Below are 16,553 nucleotides of genomic sequence, written 5' to 3' on the forward strand. Positions count from 1 at the left end.
CAATGACCAAAGTTCTCTCGGGGGTGTACAAGTAATTAACCCTCCCAAAATATGACATCACAATAAAACAATAACAGAATAGCACAAAATAAAATAGCACAAAGTAAAACCAGCGGCAAGGGGTTAGAAGAACACAGCACATAATAAAACCAAAACAAAAAGCAACCCCCCCTGACAGCCAGTGTGTAGTGGCGAGAGTGCTGGACTGGGAGTCCAGTGGTCCGGGTTCTCATCCCCATTTGGCCATGGAAGCTCACTGGGTGACTGGGCCAGTCACAGGCTCTCAGCCCAACCCACCTCAGAGGGTTGTTGTTGTGAGGATAAAATGGAGAGAAGGAGGATTATATACGCCACCTTGGGTTGCCCAAGGAGGGCAAAGGCAGGATATAAATGTAAGGAACAAATAACCCCAAACAAAACCCAGTACAGAGATTTAAAAGTACTAAAAACAGGTCTTAAAATGCTTGGGGGAATAAAACGGTCTTCCCCTGGTGCCAAAAAACATGTAATGCAGGGACTGGGTGAGTCTCCCCGGGGGGGGGGGCATTCCTCAACTGAGAAGCCACCACTGAAAAGGCCCCCTGTCTTGCAGCCATTTGCCTCAACTCATTTTGCAGGGGCAGAGCCTTGGATGATGACTGCATGGTCCAAGTGGGTAAATATGAGAGGAGATGCTCCTTTCGGTAACCTGGCCCCAAGCCATTTAGAGCAGGAATGTGCAACCTCATGAGGTCTGGGGGCCATTGTGGCTCTCCAGATCTCCCTCTCCCAAGTGGGATTCAGTCTGCCAGGTGACCTGGAAATTAACCTTAAAAAATAAATGAAAAAAAGGAATCTGGAGCTCTACAGAGCGCGCCCCCCCCCCCAAAAAAAAAGGTGTCTGGAGCACTACAGAGGGCAAAAAGGCCAAATTTACCGAAGCAAGCTAAATTTGACCTTAACATTTATGAAATTAATTAATTAATTCATGCATACATTAATTAAATTAAATGTATACATAAATTCATTCATTCATTCATTCATTCACTAAATCCAATTTACCTAAGCAAGCTAAATTTGACCTTAACATTTATGAAATTAATCAATTCATACATTAATTAAATAAAATTATTAAATAAATAAATAAATAAATTCATTCATTAATTCATTTGATCAATGAAATTCATCAAATTTACTTAAACAAGCTAAATTTGACCTTAAAATTTATGGAATTTACCAATTCATACATTAATTAAATAAATTATTAAATTAATTAATGAAATTATTAAATTAATTAATTTAATTATTGAAATTCATCAAATTTACCTAAGCAAGCTAAATTTGACCTTAAAATTTATGAAATTAACCAATTAATACAATTAAATAAATTATTAAATAAATAAATTCATTCATTAATTCAGTTGATCAATGAAATTTATCAGATTTACCCAAACAAGCTAAATTTGACCTTAAAATTTATGAAATTAATCAATTCATACATTAATTAAATGAAATTATTAATTAATTAATTAATTAAATTAATGAAATCCATCAAATTTACCTAAGCAAGCTAAATTTGACCTTAAATTTATGAAATTAATCAATTCATACATTAATTAAATTAAATTATTAAATTAATTAACAAACAAATAAATTCATTCATTCATTCATTCATTCATTTGAAATTGAATTGAATTCATTCATTCAATGAAATTCATCAAATTTACCTAAGCAAGCTAAATTTGACCTTTTTGCTGCTCTGTAGTGCTATATCCAGCAGTTCGAAAGCAAGAAATTGCAAGTAGATAAATAGGTACTGTCTCGGCGGGAAAGGCAACAGCGTTCCGTGCACCTCGGTGTTCAGTCATGCCGGCCACATGACCACGGAAGCGTCTTCGGACAGCGCTGGCTCTTCGGCTTAGAAACGGGGATGAGCCCCGCACCCTAGAGTCGGACACGACTGGTTGGGGACACCTTTACCTTTAGTGCTATATCCAAAGCACTATAGAGCACCCAAAAATGTATGTGGCCCCTGCCACCCAAGCTGTTTAGGGCTTATAGATATATAGGTAATAGCCAGTGCTTAGAATTATGCCGGGAAACCAACGGGAAACAAGCGCAACTCAAATAATACCGGAGCTATACGTTCCCTGAAGCTGACCCCCAGCCAACACTCTGGTCGCTGTCAATCCAGCGTCCAGTTCAATTTTTGCCAAGCCACGCTTCCTTCAGGTTCCCAATGAAACTGTCAACTCCTCTAACAAGCTTGCTTGCTATGATGGCTTCTTAATTGTTATTGACTGCCTTTACTGTGGACTGGGCAAGACAGGCCACTCATAACAATGCGGGCTGACAAAGAGCTACACGGAAGGAAAGGCTCAATTTAGTTCCCTGATGATTTCACTGCATCTGAGCAAAATAGAGAATGACGGCCATGCTGCTTTTTTGTCAGTCTGCCCCACTGGCCGACAATACAGGCCCACCGCTCCCCAAGGGTTCCCTCCCCTGCCGAATCAGCAGAAACCATTTCTCTAAGAGACAACAGCTTTCCCTCCCTGTGGAATCACTCCTTCCAATAGCAAACAGAGAGTGTGTGTGTCCTCCTGGAGCCATCTTGGTCACTTGAGGCTCAGGTGGCCTCAGTGGCGCGGAGTGCCTTCTACCAACTTTGCTTGGTGGCCCAGCTACACTCCTATCTGGACAGGGATAGCCTGACATCAATTGGCTCTGCTCTGGTAACCTCCAAGTTAGATTACCGCAATGTGCTCTACGTGGGGCTGCCTTTGAAGACAGTTCAGAAGCTGCAGCTTGTGCAAAACGTGGCAGCCAGATGGATAACAGGGACAAGACGGTCCGACCACACAGCATCGATTCTGGCCCGCTTGCACTGGCTGCCTGTACATTACCGAGGCCAATTCAAGGTGCTGGTTTTGACCTATAAAGCCTTACATGGCTTGGGACCACAGTACTTGATGGAACACCTCTCCCGGCATGCTACGCTCTGCATCCAAGGCCCTCCTCTGGATACATCGGAAGCTGGCCTCCCCAGCCCCCTTCCCTCCCCTCAGCATGCCTGCTTCCCCTCCTCTCCAAGGTCACTTATGGGAGCTCAGAGAGGCAGCTGGAGCAGTTCTCTCCATGCTGACTGCAAAGAGGAGGGGAGCCCAGATTCTTGGTTCCAAGGTCAGGACCACAGGATTGCTTCCTCTATCATCTTCTTAATAGTATTATTTACCAAACAGTCTACATTTAAGTAAATACCGTTCAGTATTCATTTGTCTGTCTGTGAGGTGATTGCAACCTGCCCTTCATCATCCTTGGAAGAGAAACTCGAAACACTGCAGTCAGGATTGTGTTGTAAGGGAGTCTAAGAACATAAGAAGAGCCCTCCTGGATCAGACCAAGGGTCCATCTAGTTCAACATTCTGCTCACACCATGGCCAACCAGCTGTCGACCAGGAACACATAAGCAGGGCATGAGTGCCACAGCACTCTCCCACCCATGTTCCCCAGCAACTTGTGTACATAGGCTCACTGCATCTGGTACTGGAGGTAGCACATAGCCATCAAGACTAGTAGCCATTGATAGCCTTTTCCTCCAGGAATTTGTCTAACCCTCTTTTAAAGCCACCCAAATTGGTGGCCATTATCATGTCTTGTGGTAGCGAATTCCATAGCTTAACTATGCTCTGTGTGAAGAAGTCCTTCCTTTTATCTGTCCTAAATCTCCGTCCAATCAGCTTGATAGGATGACCCCGGGTTCTAGTATTTTGAGAGATGGAGAAAAAGAACACACAAGGCGATGCCTTGTGCGTTCTTTGAAACACCTGAAATGTTACAGTCGGGATTGTGCTGTAAGGGAGTCTAAGATGCCTTGTGTGTTCTTTGTGCAGGAGCATGAATTGGGGCTCAGAGGGGGAGGGCTTCCAAATATGCTGGTTCAGTGCATCGACTTACAAAAGAGCTCTGTGCAAATGCCCATCCAACGGAGAACCCTACTTCTCAAAGTGACCCACCGTAGGCCTCTAGGAAGCCTGCAAGCAGGGGATGGAGGCTCCAAGCCCTCTCCCCTTGCTTTTCCCCCGAGCAACAGACATTTAGCGGCATACTGCCCCTAACTATGGATGCATCATGGTGAAGACCGTATAGCTGTCACAGTCAAGAGCCACCGATAGACCTAAGCCCGATCGACAGAACCACTGATAGATCTCCAGTCCTGCCCCATCACCATTATCTGTTGGCCACTAGATGTGGAGGGTGACTCTCTGAGGAGTGGAGCCTTGTCCATCCGCAGAAGCTCTCCCTGCCAGCTGTACTGCCCCTGCAGTAGGCCTCTTAATTTAGAGGTGCCAAGATAGTGATAAATCAGATCCAGGTTTACTTACAAGGAGTACTTTATTGAGTACCATCAGCACACAGGCGTACCCAATGGTTGAATCAGACAGGTTCTCTGAACCCAGAGCCATGGGGTAAAATGGGTTTTATACCATACGTGTCAGCAGTGAGGCAGCATGACAGCAGCAAGCGTTAATTAGCATTCATTCCCAGCACAGACTAACAGTGCTTGTTCAGAAGGAAAACCATAAGAACTTTCCCAGCACAGCCACCTGTAGCTTGGCATAAACATAAGCCTCACTTCTCAGGCACATCCTAGGCCCTGATACCAGCCTTAATTAGCATGGAATGTCCTGAGGCCGCACTATCGACCTTTGACTCATCTCACACAAGCTCAGAGGCCCACTAGCAAGGAAATTGTACCAATAATGAACCTAAGTGAAGCATTATGGATCTCTAGACCCCTGTAGAACTACAGGTGACTTGGTAACAGGACTGGGGCCAATACACCAGCCCCCATGCTACAGCTGCCCAACAGCACTCCGACGTCGCACGTGCACCAAAACATCACAAGCCACTTCACCACTCTAGAACAACAAACCCAACCTTTCCCTGCCTGCAGCCCTTTGCAGAGGGAACTCAATTACTGCCCCAAATGCAACTCAAGCGGAAAAGGTTTCACACATCATTAGACAGAACTGGCTTTTAGAATGTGACAACTATAAAACATCTTCCAATCATTATAGCTAGTTGCTGGGTTGTTGTTTTTTCCTCCCCCACCCCTCCTCAGTGTGTTTTCTTTATCGGAACCTTCTTTCTTTTTTTATGTGAGTCACAATCGCATTTTAAAATATTCCGGAAGTTCTGCCAAAGATTTTGATTTTTAAAAAGCCTAGTCAACTTGGAAGCCGAGTGTCAAGTCAGAAAAGCAGCTTTTTGACGTTGATTACACTGAATTATAGATGCAGCTTCCATCCCAGGTAGGCCGAGTTGCATGCTAGATGAAAGGAGATTCATTGTGATCAGAAAGCAAAATAGGCCAAGCTGCCATAGCAGCAAGGACTTCTCCAGCACTGGAAAACCAAGTGGGTGTTTTGCTGCAACAGATGCTGCTGCTGGTTGTCTTTTGGTTTTGTGTTGCCTCCATTTCCCTCTTTTGCAGAAGGAAGCTGGAAGACCTTCCACGGAGCTGGAAATGGGGGGAAATAGGTCACGTAGTCTGTGAAACACAGGAGAAGATGGGGATTTGTTCTTGTAATCGTGTTCCTTAGGGGAAGGGTGTTCGACCACAGCTTCCCGGGCAGTAGCTTTCTCTCCTATTATTGGTCCTGTGGCGTTGCTGCCTGGGTTCCACCTTTTCCTCAGCCTCCACCTCTGAAACTGAAAAACAAATCCTTCAGGAAATGCCTGCTTTCACCCGGATCAGTTGTTCCTACTGACACCCAAGCTTCAGCCCTTTCCCTCACTCTGGGTTCCAGAGAAACTCAATATGCTCAATTGGTTCTCTCAACCCCCTACATGGGGGGTAACATGGAAATTAGGGTTGTGCAGGGACCCCCGATTCAACTTCCAAGGAAGGCCCAATTTGGCTTGGGCAGATTGGAGGGCCCCCCAACCTGCCTCAGCCCTGAACCTGAAGCAGGGTTCGGATGGTGAACCCCGCTTCAGGCTCCCCCCAGAAGCCCCGCACAACCCCCCAGCTCCTTACCTGGGCTGCCTCCTCCTCTGCTGCCACAGCAGCCATCGCCTTCTCCATCGCTGCACTGCCACCTTCTCCGCCGCTGCCACCTTTGCCGCCGCCGCCACTGCTGTTGTCTTCGCCTTTGCCGCCATCTCCTGAGGCCTGGACGTGTGGTGACTCTTCTTCTTCCAGGGATTCGCCATTTTAAAAATGGCGCCTCCCTGCAAGAAGATGAGTTGTTGTGTGTCCAGGCCTCAGGAGATGGTGGTGGTGGCAGGCGGCAGCAAAGACAGCAGAGGTGGAGACAGCAGTAGCGGTGGCGGCAGAGAAGGCGGTGGCATGGCAATGGAGAAGGAGGCGGCATGGTGGAGGTGGTGAGGAGAAGGTGGCGGAGAAGGTGGCTCAGGTAAGGACCTGGAAGCGCTGGGTGGGGGAGGCTGGGCCAGGGGCCAAACCTCCGAAGCGCACCGAGCATTTCAGTGAGCCCCCGACCCACTCCGGGTCACTTCATGCCCCCTCCACTTTGCCTCAGAAGAAACACAAAGTGACCTGAAGCAGCCCGCTTTGACTCGGGGTTCGGGCCTCGGGCTGAAGCAGTGCACAGCCCTGATGGAAATATATTTAATACTGGTAGCATAACAGTTCAAACAACACATGGGAGTCTGTATTTACAAAACAAAGAAACGATGGATTTGTAACACAAAGTTATTTCTTCTTCTTCTTCATCATCATCAACGTTTGGTCCTAACCTACCTATTCCAGCCCTTCTAAAATCCTATACACAACCTCCCTTACTATTAGATGTTGCTTCCACAATCCCCAAATCCCTTTCTGATTCCCAATCGTCAGTTCATTCCTTTTATAACCTAAGATTCCTCTCACACAGACAAGCCCCTCCTACTTTTCACTCACTCTCTGACACTCCATTAACCCTTTTTGAAGCTGATTATGCTGAATTACATTTAGGGTCACATTTAATAATGCAAACACATACATTAATGGGACATACAGATGTTACAGGTCCCCTGTAGCCATCATGACTGATAGCCACTGATGTCCAGAGTCACGTCTAATCTACTTTAGGAGTAGGCAATGTGGTGTCTGTGGGCACCAATATGCTCCTTGGTGCCCACCAAACCACCCTACTCCTCCCGATTGTCATTAATTGTATTAAGATGTTTTTTTCTTACTGCTAGTTGGGATTGCGTCGAAGCGAAGTGGGAGCCTCTAGCTGCTGCCATCTTAATTTCCTATGAAGACTTCTGGGCAGGTTGCTTGTCCTTTGCGACTCGCCATGGCCCATCCATGGCAGCCATTTTGTGGTTGCGCCCAGGACGGTTTCTCAAATTCCCAAATGTGCCCACGAGCTGAAAAGACTGCCTTTCCCCTATTCTACTTCATTACGTTTTTGTCTAACACCAAGCATAATGATCACTGCAGCCTGTAATTATGCATTTCCCTTCTCTATTTTCTCAGCTCCCCCTGCACCTCACAAAAAACTGCAGAAGGCAGTTGAGGGAGAAGCAGTGGTTCAATGGCAACGCACCTGCTTTGCATGTCAGGAAAACTCCTCCCTGAAGTTCCAGAGAGCCGTCGCCAGTCAGTGTCAACAATAATGGGCCAGTAGTCTGACTTAGTATAAGGCAGCTTCCTGCGTGCCTACAAATCCCCTTATTTCATGCATCCATTTCTTTACGTGGCCCTTTAATGGGAAAAGTTCGGAGTCAAACCATAGGGGAAAAGTCTAAAGTTTTCCTGACAACATCTTTTCTGTCGCACCTTCGTAAGGGAACTTCTCTTGCTTGGCTGGACATTTCTGATGTTCCTTGATACCTATGTGCCAGCCGACGGCTTTGAAAGCCGAAGAAAGGTGCCTCGGGGAACCGAATCAGTGTTGTAGCGCCTTTGTAATTGCAAGATGCAGGAACAGAAGATATAAAAGCCGCGGAACTGGAGCAAGGAGAAGCGGTCTGACAGGCAACATTAGTCTTGTCTCAGCCAGCTATATAGAACAATTTTCCTATATGACAACCTGGGGCCCGAGAGACTGAGAGAGGGGATACCTTTTACTGGGTCAACTTCCTTCCCGTAAAAGGAAGCAGGAAAAAGCATTTTCGCTGCTTTCTCCAGCTTGTATTCTCTGGGGCGCCTGCATTTCAAACTACATGAAATGTCTTACGATTTTAGAAGAGAGTTACAGCAGTACCAAATCAAAGCCAATAACAACAGCAACTGCATGCCCCCACCCCGCACATGGTGCGAGATTCAGCACCAGGAAGTTAACTGATGTCTCATTTCCAAATATGCAGATTCAACGTGGAGTAGGATGAATCATGTGAGAAACAACATGAATTCTGGGCTGTTGTCATTCTCCTGGCAGGCGGAGTCATTTTTATTCAGGTAGGCCTTTGGCATCGAAGCCGGTCTCTTGCTGAAGGGGTTTTTAATTGATTGTCTGCTGTTTCTTTTATTGTTGTGTTTTTAATTTATTTGGTTTTTATGTCATGTTTTAACTGAGCTGTTGTTTTTCAATCTGGATTTTATTGTTAGCCGGCTTGAGCACCATTTTTTTTTTGCCCAAAGGGTGGGACATCAATAAAATAAATAAGTAAATAAAAATAGGCTGGCATGAGGGGGACACTGTGGGCAACCGGTTGCACAACGGAAAGGTTCAGCAGAGCTCTGCTGGTGCCATTTGAGTTTGCAGAATGTCACGGTTGGATACTGCCCAATAGTTTAATTATGCACTGTTTGAAGAAGTCCTCCCTTTTATCTGTCCTAAATCTCCCTCCGCCAGCTTCATGGAGACATGCTGTGATGTATGTGGAGCCTTTTCTTATGTACATCTTTTGAATGAAAAGATTCTACCCTTAGAAACATAGGACACTGACTGATGTCAGGTATATTTGTCCATCTAACCTAGTCTTATCTACTCTGACTGGCAGCAGAGGTCTTCTTCCCCATCACCTCCTACCAGATCTTTTCAACTGCAGATGCCAGGGATTGAAACCAGGACCTTCTGCATATAAAAGCTTGTACTCTACCACTAAGCTATGGGCCTCAACCTTGTACAGCTCTGCCAGGGCTTGGTAAATAGCTGCCTTATACCAGGTTGGACAATCTGTCCATCTAGACCAGTATTATCTACTCCAGGGAGGGCAACTTCCATCTAGACTGGTATTATCTACTCCAGGGACAGGGAACTTCCATCTAGCCCAGTATTATCTACTCCAAGGACAGGCAACTTCCATCTAGACTAGTATTTTCTCCAGGGAGGGCAACTTCCATCTAGACCAGTATTAACTTCTCCAGGGATGGGCAACTTCCATCTAGACCAGTATTATTTTCTCCAGGGACGGGCAACTTCCATCTAGACCAGTATTATCTACTCTAAGGACTGGCAACTTCCATCTAGACTAGTATTTTCTCCAGGGAGGGCAACTTCCATCTAGACCAGTATTATCTACTCCAAGGACAGGCAACTTCCATCTAGACCAGTATTATCTTCTCCGGGGACGGACAACTTCCATCTAGACCAGTATTATCTTCTCCAGGGATGGGCAAGTTGTGGCCCTTCAGATGTTTTGGCCTACAACTCTCATCTAGGGATGTGTGAACCAGCAAATCTCAAGCTTGCCAAAGTTCTCTGAATTCTATCTCAAAGATCATTCCAACTCAAGTCCATATCAGACTGTGAGCTTTTTTTCTTTTCGCATGAAAATCTGTGCTTATTTTCATGCATATTTTCCCAGCTGTATGCATAGGTTGTGTGCATTTTTTAAATAAACCAATTCACATGTTACATCGATACAAGTCAAATCCTCTAGTTGCTATCCGTTTTCCATATGAATCTTAGAAAAATATGAGAAGAGCCCAGGTAAGTTCCTGCTCTGAACTGAGAAGTTTTAATGACGCTCTCCCCAAAATTCAGCATGCTCACACCTTTCTTGGTGATAAATATACTCAATGGCTACTAGTCACGACAGTTATATATTGCTTCCAGTATCAGAGATGGTATGCCCCTCAATGCCCGTTGCTATGAAACAGAAGCAGGAGAGGGCAATTACACTCATGTCCTGCTTGAGGGCTTCCCATCAGCATCTCGTTGGCCAATGTGAGGACAGAATTTTGGACTAGATGGACCTTTGGTCTGATCCAGGATGGTTCTTCTTATCTATAATAAAAGATATGTTTCTGTCCGTCTGTTAGCATCACAGCACCTAAACTATGAAAGCTAGACAACGGAAACTTGGCATGCCTACTAAGGGGCCTCTTGGGGAGTGTACCTCAGAGTTATCTTGTTTTAAAAATGCGTTAATTCATTTCAATTAATTTCAATGTGTCCATTTGGTTGAAGCTTGCAATAACATCTATTATTATTATTATTATTATTATTATTAAATTTATTAATCGCCCATCTGGCTGGTCACCCAGCCACTCTGGGTGATGTACAACATACAATAAAAACAGTTTAAAACAATAAAATTCTACAATAAAAACATTTTCTAAAATACCCTGACCCACCCCAAATGCCTGCCTGAACAACCATGTTTTTAATGCACGACGGAAGCTCATTAAAGAGGTCACTAGGGGAAGATTTCCCTAACCAGCACATAGCTTTACACTTTGAAGGCACGGGAGATCAGTGGGCCAAGGGACAGAGTTATATGCCTGCTGTGGGGCAGGCACCCCCCCCCCCAGGAGAATGGAGTGGTCAGACTCCACCTTTAGGGGGCTATGAGGATGCACCATGGCAGGGGCCATGCGCAGGGGTGCCAATGGGCATGGCTTCCCTCACACAGGGAGGGCAGAATGTGTCCAACTCTGACAGCTCTGTAAATTTGCCTAAAGACTTCGCTGTATCAAACTAAGAACTATTCCAACTCATGCGAAGTCGGGTCCGTTTGCTAGTGATCTTTTATGCGTCAACACTTTCCCATGGCGAGATCTACCTAACCAGAGAAAGCGTAAGGAATCACACGCCAGCATTTTCAAACCCAAGGGTGTTTCACATCACCAAACCCAGGTTTGCGACCGCATGTCCAACAGCTGCACCTGTACAATACCCACGTTTGCAAACCTGTTTTCCACATTTGCACATTACATTTTGAACCATCTGTCTCAGAAAACATGCAGCCTGATTTATTTATTTCATTTATATCCCACCTGTTTTCCTCCTTAAGGAACCCAAGGTAGCGTACATAACCCTCCTCCTCCTGCATTTTATCCTCACAACAACAATCCTGTGAGGTAGGTTGGGCTGAGAGTCTGTGACTGGCCTAAAGTCACCCAGTGAACTTTATGGCTGAGTGGGGACTAGAACCCAGGTCTCCCAGCTCCCAGTCCAGCACTCTAGCAAGTTGTAGTCACAGGTCAGAGTGAGCAGAATTGCAGCCAGAAAGCCCAATCCTATGCATATTTTTTTCAGATGCAAGTCCCACTCAGTGCTTATTCCCAAGTAACCGTGCACAGGATTACAACTTTCATTTATAAAAGGGAACTCAGAGGTTTACAGGTTAAGATGTGAGCCCCAAAGAGCAGGCAACAAGGACAGAAACCAAAAGATGGATTGAGATGTCAGTTTTACGCAGCGAACATCAGAAAATATAGGCTATTTTAGGCTATTTTATGTTTTCATTGAGAATTCAGGGCCACCGTTAATGCTTGTTGCACAGTGAAGTCAGAAGCAGGTCATGGCCATATTGTCCTAGAAGATGCAAGGAGTTTTGCTAACATAATAACACCGGTTCTTTCTCTTCCTGCCCCACCACCTCTGTTATTCACTCAACTTATATTTCCTCATTTCCATAAAAAAGGCAACATGATCCAATCAGTACAATAACGCAAGGACGACAAGCTAGCAATTTACTTTGGTCTCGCTTCTTCTTTTTTCTTGATCTCGAACATAAAAAGAATCTCACAAAAATGTGCCATGCACTCAAATGCAATTTATTCATTTAGAATGTTTCCCTGAACCAGTGCCGTCAAATTATGATTTCAAAAAGCCATCTCAATCCTCTTGGCTGGGGAAGTCGCCTTTCGCCCACCCTCTCTGTTATTGCTCAGGGCTAAAGTATATGTGAAGCTCATGCATCCTTGATTGGATCTCCCCACATCTGCCTTTTTAATGCATGAAAGCTGGTGTGGATGCCTCCTGAATTGGCTCAGGGTAGCGGAGCTGGGGGAAGGTCCCCATGCTGTTTTCCGGAGGAGGAATAACCCCTCTTCTTCTGCAGCTGCTAAGAGCTTCAAGACAGACATTGGGTATTCCATTGGGAGGGGCTGTAGCTCAGTGATAGAGCCCCAGCTTTGCATGCAGAAGGTACCAGGTTCTGGCATCCCCAGGAAGAGCTAGGAAAGAATCCTGCCTGCAACCACGGGGAGCTGCCGCCAGTCCATATCGACAATACTGGGCTAGATGGACTCATGCTCTGACTCAAGATAAGGTCATGACCAATGGTGTAGGGATAAATTTGGAAGTGCAGGCAGCCATCACGACAGCTCCCATAGCCACAGCCCCAAGAAGAGTCCCCAAAATGCAGCCGGCTGTGTCGATCCATATCAACAAACCGATTTTAGTAGATTTCATCCCCACCAGCAGCAGGTCTTTTCTAAAGCTAACGTGTCTTCTTTGCCCATTTAAGGCCAAAATACTTTGCATTACAACAGGGATAGTGCTCAACAATATACCAGAAGAACCCGTTTTTCCAAAGCTACCGCGTGGATTGCAGCTAAGTTCCAAGGGAAGAGGGGAGCCTGTGGGGGGAAGGTGGGGGTGGCAGACGATGTCAGTGTCCCTGCTCATCGAAACGTCCTGGGGCTTTGACCCTCCAAGCCCTGGCTCCCCTACACCACTGCACATGACTGGAAAGAAAGCAAATCAGAACACACGAGGGAGGGGGATGCCCGGAAGCCCAAGACTCACTCATATCATGCCTGCACTGCAAACCGAGATGCTGAAGCTTACTTGCGGAATATTTCCAGCAACTATTCCCTCATCTGAAGCTGTGACCCTGGGTTAAGTGCTCCTTATTTGTTGGGAGGGGCTGTAGCTCAGTGGTAGAGCACATGCCTTGCATGCAAAAGGTCCCAGGTTCAATCCCCGATGTCTCCAGGTAAGGCTGGAAAAATTCCTGCTAGAAACCCTGAGGAGCCGCTGCCAGTCAGTGTCGACGGTACTGGGCTAGATGGACCAAAGGTCTGACTCAATATAAGGTAGCTTATACCGAGACGTTCTTATCCTCTGTAAACCAGTTGCTGGGGAAGATGGGCGGGAGAGTGCTGTTGCATTCACATCCTGCTTGTGGGTTTGGCCACTGTGTGAACAGAACGGTGGACTAGATGGACCCTTTGTTCTGATCCAGCATGGCTCTTCTTATATTCTTATGGTCTCCCTGTCCACTTTTGGTTCTAAGACCCACCTACAGAAGTTTCATGCAGGTCTCTGTTTTCCACGTTTTTCTTTTAAACCAGCCATCAAACGAGTTAGGAATCAAGCCTCAATTACTCTTCCTTTTGCATAAATTAATAAAGGCATCATTAAGTGAATCCACATTCTCAAAGGAAACTTAAAGGGTTCTGATGGGGAAAGTGAGCCCAGCGACTTAAAACAGCATTGCAAAATCCACTGGCAGGCGTTATCTTCTAAGGCCGGTTACAGTAGTAATTGCGGGTGGAAGCTTGGACTTTGAAAAACAACATCCTCTATCAAGACCAGAAGATAAAGCGGTACTGACTGACCTGGATCTGAGCATTTGCATCTTTTTGAGTTTTTCAGACAGCCCGATTGAAATCTCTTGGGTTTTGTTCGGCAGTAGATTCAAGCTCTTTTCTACTCCTGGCTTAGATCTGGGACAAATCTGTGCTTTGGCCATGTAGCAATTAAACTGGGAATTGGTACAAAGCTTGGATCCGATTTAGATCCATATTCTGCATGGCAATAAAAGTTTCTCAGTGAAGGTGACCATGAAGGTACATCAAATTCTATTGCAGCCTTTCCCATCCTGGTGACCTCTAGATGTTTGGGACTTCAACTCTCATCAGCCCCAGCCAGCCAATGGACAGGAATGCTGAGAGGTGTAGTCCAAAATGGCTTAGATGGGCTGTGCGCCACCTTTTCTGCACTGCTGGTACTCCAGAGCAACAGGGCAAATTATGTGTCAGGGTGCCCCTGGTGCCTACTGAATTCGCCAATAGCCAAAATCAACACTCAGACAAAAGGGCTGCTTTCCAAGGCTTTAATTCCATTTATCCTAATGAGCCATACAGATGCTAATTGCTTGAGACTCAGAGAAACTCCAAAGGAACAGCCATCTGGGGGTTTCTAAGGGTTAGGACGTCAGTTGATCTCCGTTTGGGAAAAACGCAGCAATTCTCTGAACTTAAAGGGTGGGAGGGGAAGATCTCCCCCTCTCCCGCGATGCTTCTGGGCGCAGCTGTTGACGTCAAGCCGATCGGGCTGAGCACCGAAGCTCGGCTCCTGCGATGTCCCGCTTGTGCCTGCGCCTGACGTCTAAAAGTTCAGGTTGTCCCTCCCTTTCCATGCCTGGTTCACTGTCGCTCCCAGGGACGTGAGGGGTGGGCTCCCCCTCCAACTGCGCCTCTGAAGTCTGACAGCATTCCTCCCTCACGACTTGTCTCTCCTCCTCAGAATCAGAGCTGCTTTGGGACTTTATGGGCGGCTCAGATCCAACCCTGACATAATGTTGCTCAGCGGTTGTAACTATTCCTTGTGGAATGAAACTGGTTTCCTTCCCACTGCCAATGAGAAGAGGCGGGGCGTCGCTTTGCCGCCCTGCCCCACCCCCCCGGACCAAGCGTGTGCAGCAGAGGGGGGGAGCCAGCGGCAGTGTTAGGAAAAATAAGCACGGACCCCTGGCAGTTCCTGCAGTCTTATCTACAGAAGGTAAGGCTGTAGAGCTCTGGCAGATGATCATTATATGTTCACAGACCAACACAGTAAGTAAGTAAGTAAGTAAGTAAGTACACACACACACGCACACTACTTCAAATACTGCCATCTCCTACAAGTGTTGTGGGCCCTCTCACAAAATACTACTTCAAATACTGCCATCTACTACAAGTGTTGTGGACCTTCTCACTAAATACTACTTCAAATACTGCCACAATACTTTTGTGAACCGCCCAGAGAGCTTCGGCTATTGGGAGGTATAGAAACAAAATAAATAAATAAATAAATAAATAAATAAAATCTATCATGCTCCCTCTGGATGACGACCGGAAGTCCCCCAAGCTGAACATCACAGAGGAGCGGCTTATGTCACTTAGGGATGTATGGACCGTGTAAAATCTGCTCCGTCTGTGTTCTGCACATTGTCAGGCACCTTTCGTTCTGTCATCCGCCCACAGACAGGTGCAAATATGTATCTTTCCGTCATGTGGAAAAATACGGAATTACATAAATATTTATGTAAGTATTTACATAATTTACCTCAGTACATAACATTTAGTGCATTGTCCCCCATTCCATTCAATGTTTCCTCAGCTGAAACTTACGTATTTTTCTACAGATCTATATGTGTAAATTTCGGGAAAGTAAAAAAATCATCCGAAAGTCCACGGACTCCGCATGGCCTGAGGGGGGTGCTCCTCAGTAGATTCTGCAGGTCGGATCCTTAGAAATCTGAGCTCATTTTAATCCATCTCGAATTTCTACAGCATCTCTAGCGCCACAGGGCCTTGACACAGATTTGGGAGATCCTGGGCCCTTGGGTGAGACATCCATTACATTTCTCTCTCAAGACACACTGAGCTCCTGCCTGGGGTCAGAGGCAGATGCTGAGTGGCCACCTAGTCACCGGGAGAACAGGCAGAGAAAGATGCAGGCTCAGCCAGCTGCCGGATGCAGAAGTGCCCACCTACGGAGTAAGGACTCCCCGTGAGTAAAAGTACACTTGTGAGCAAGGCCAGGGGTCCCCAACCTTTTCGGGTCGGTGGGCACATTTGGATTTTTACAAGTGTTGTGGGCCTTCTCACAAAATGCCCCCCCCGCACACACACACACTCTTATGTGGAAGCCACACCTGAGCATTTTGATGTGGTAATCATAACAAGTGATTCCACTGTGACAATTCTGCATGGTCCTTTCTAGGTTGGGCATTAGTACAAAGCACCCTGGGGCAAATACTGAGCGCCTGCTCCTATTCACAAGACACTGCTAATTATGGGGATTGTTTAAACAAGCCACCTCATAGGAACATTGGAAGCAGCCCTATACTCATAGAAGCATAGAATAGTAGGGTTGGAAGGGGCCTACAAGACCATCAAGCCCAACCCCCTGCTCAGTGCAGGAATCCAAGTCAAAGCATCCCTGACAGATGGCTGTCCAGCCTCGTCTTGAATGCCTCCAGTGTGGGAGTGCCCACTACCTCCCTAGGTCATTGGTTCCATTCCATTCTCGTATTGGTCTGACAGTCAGGGAGTTTCTCCTGATGTTCAGCTGGAATCTGGCTCCCTGTAACTTGAACCCATTATTCCACGTCCTGCACTCTGGGATGATCGAGAAGAGATCCTGGCCTTCCTCTCTGCGACAGCCTTT

General features: G+C 46.2%; 1 protein-coding gene across 2 annotated transcripts in view; it reads right to left on the reverse strand.

Annotated features, from left to right (window-relative positions):
- CPPED1 (calcineurin like phosphoesterase domain containing 1) overlaps window positions 1-16,553 on the reverse strand; it is a 93,770-nt gene that overhangs the window by 11,348 nt on the left and 65,869 nt on the right. The window contains exon 4 of one of the 2 annotated variants that reach the window (XR_014785564.1): window positions 1,797-5,694. The exons of the other annotated variant lie outside the window; for it this stretch is intronic. The gene's annotated coding sequence lies outside the window, so the exon portion shown is untranslated. The remainder of the gene's footprint in view (window positions 1-1,796; window positions 5,695-16,553) is intronic. 2 annotated transcript variants of the gene reach the window in all.

This window comes from Heloderma suspectum, chromosome 12 (genome assembly GCF_057233095.1).
Source record: "Heloderma suspectum isolate Gila_16-S chromosome 12, 16-S_ref, whole genome shotgun sequence".
NCBI classification, from domain to species: Eukaryota; Metazoa; Chordata; class Lepidosauria; order Squamata; family Helodermatidae; genus Heloderma; species Heloderma suspectum.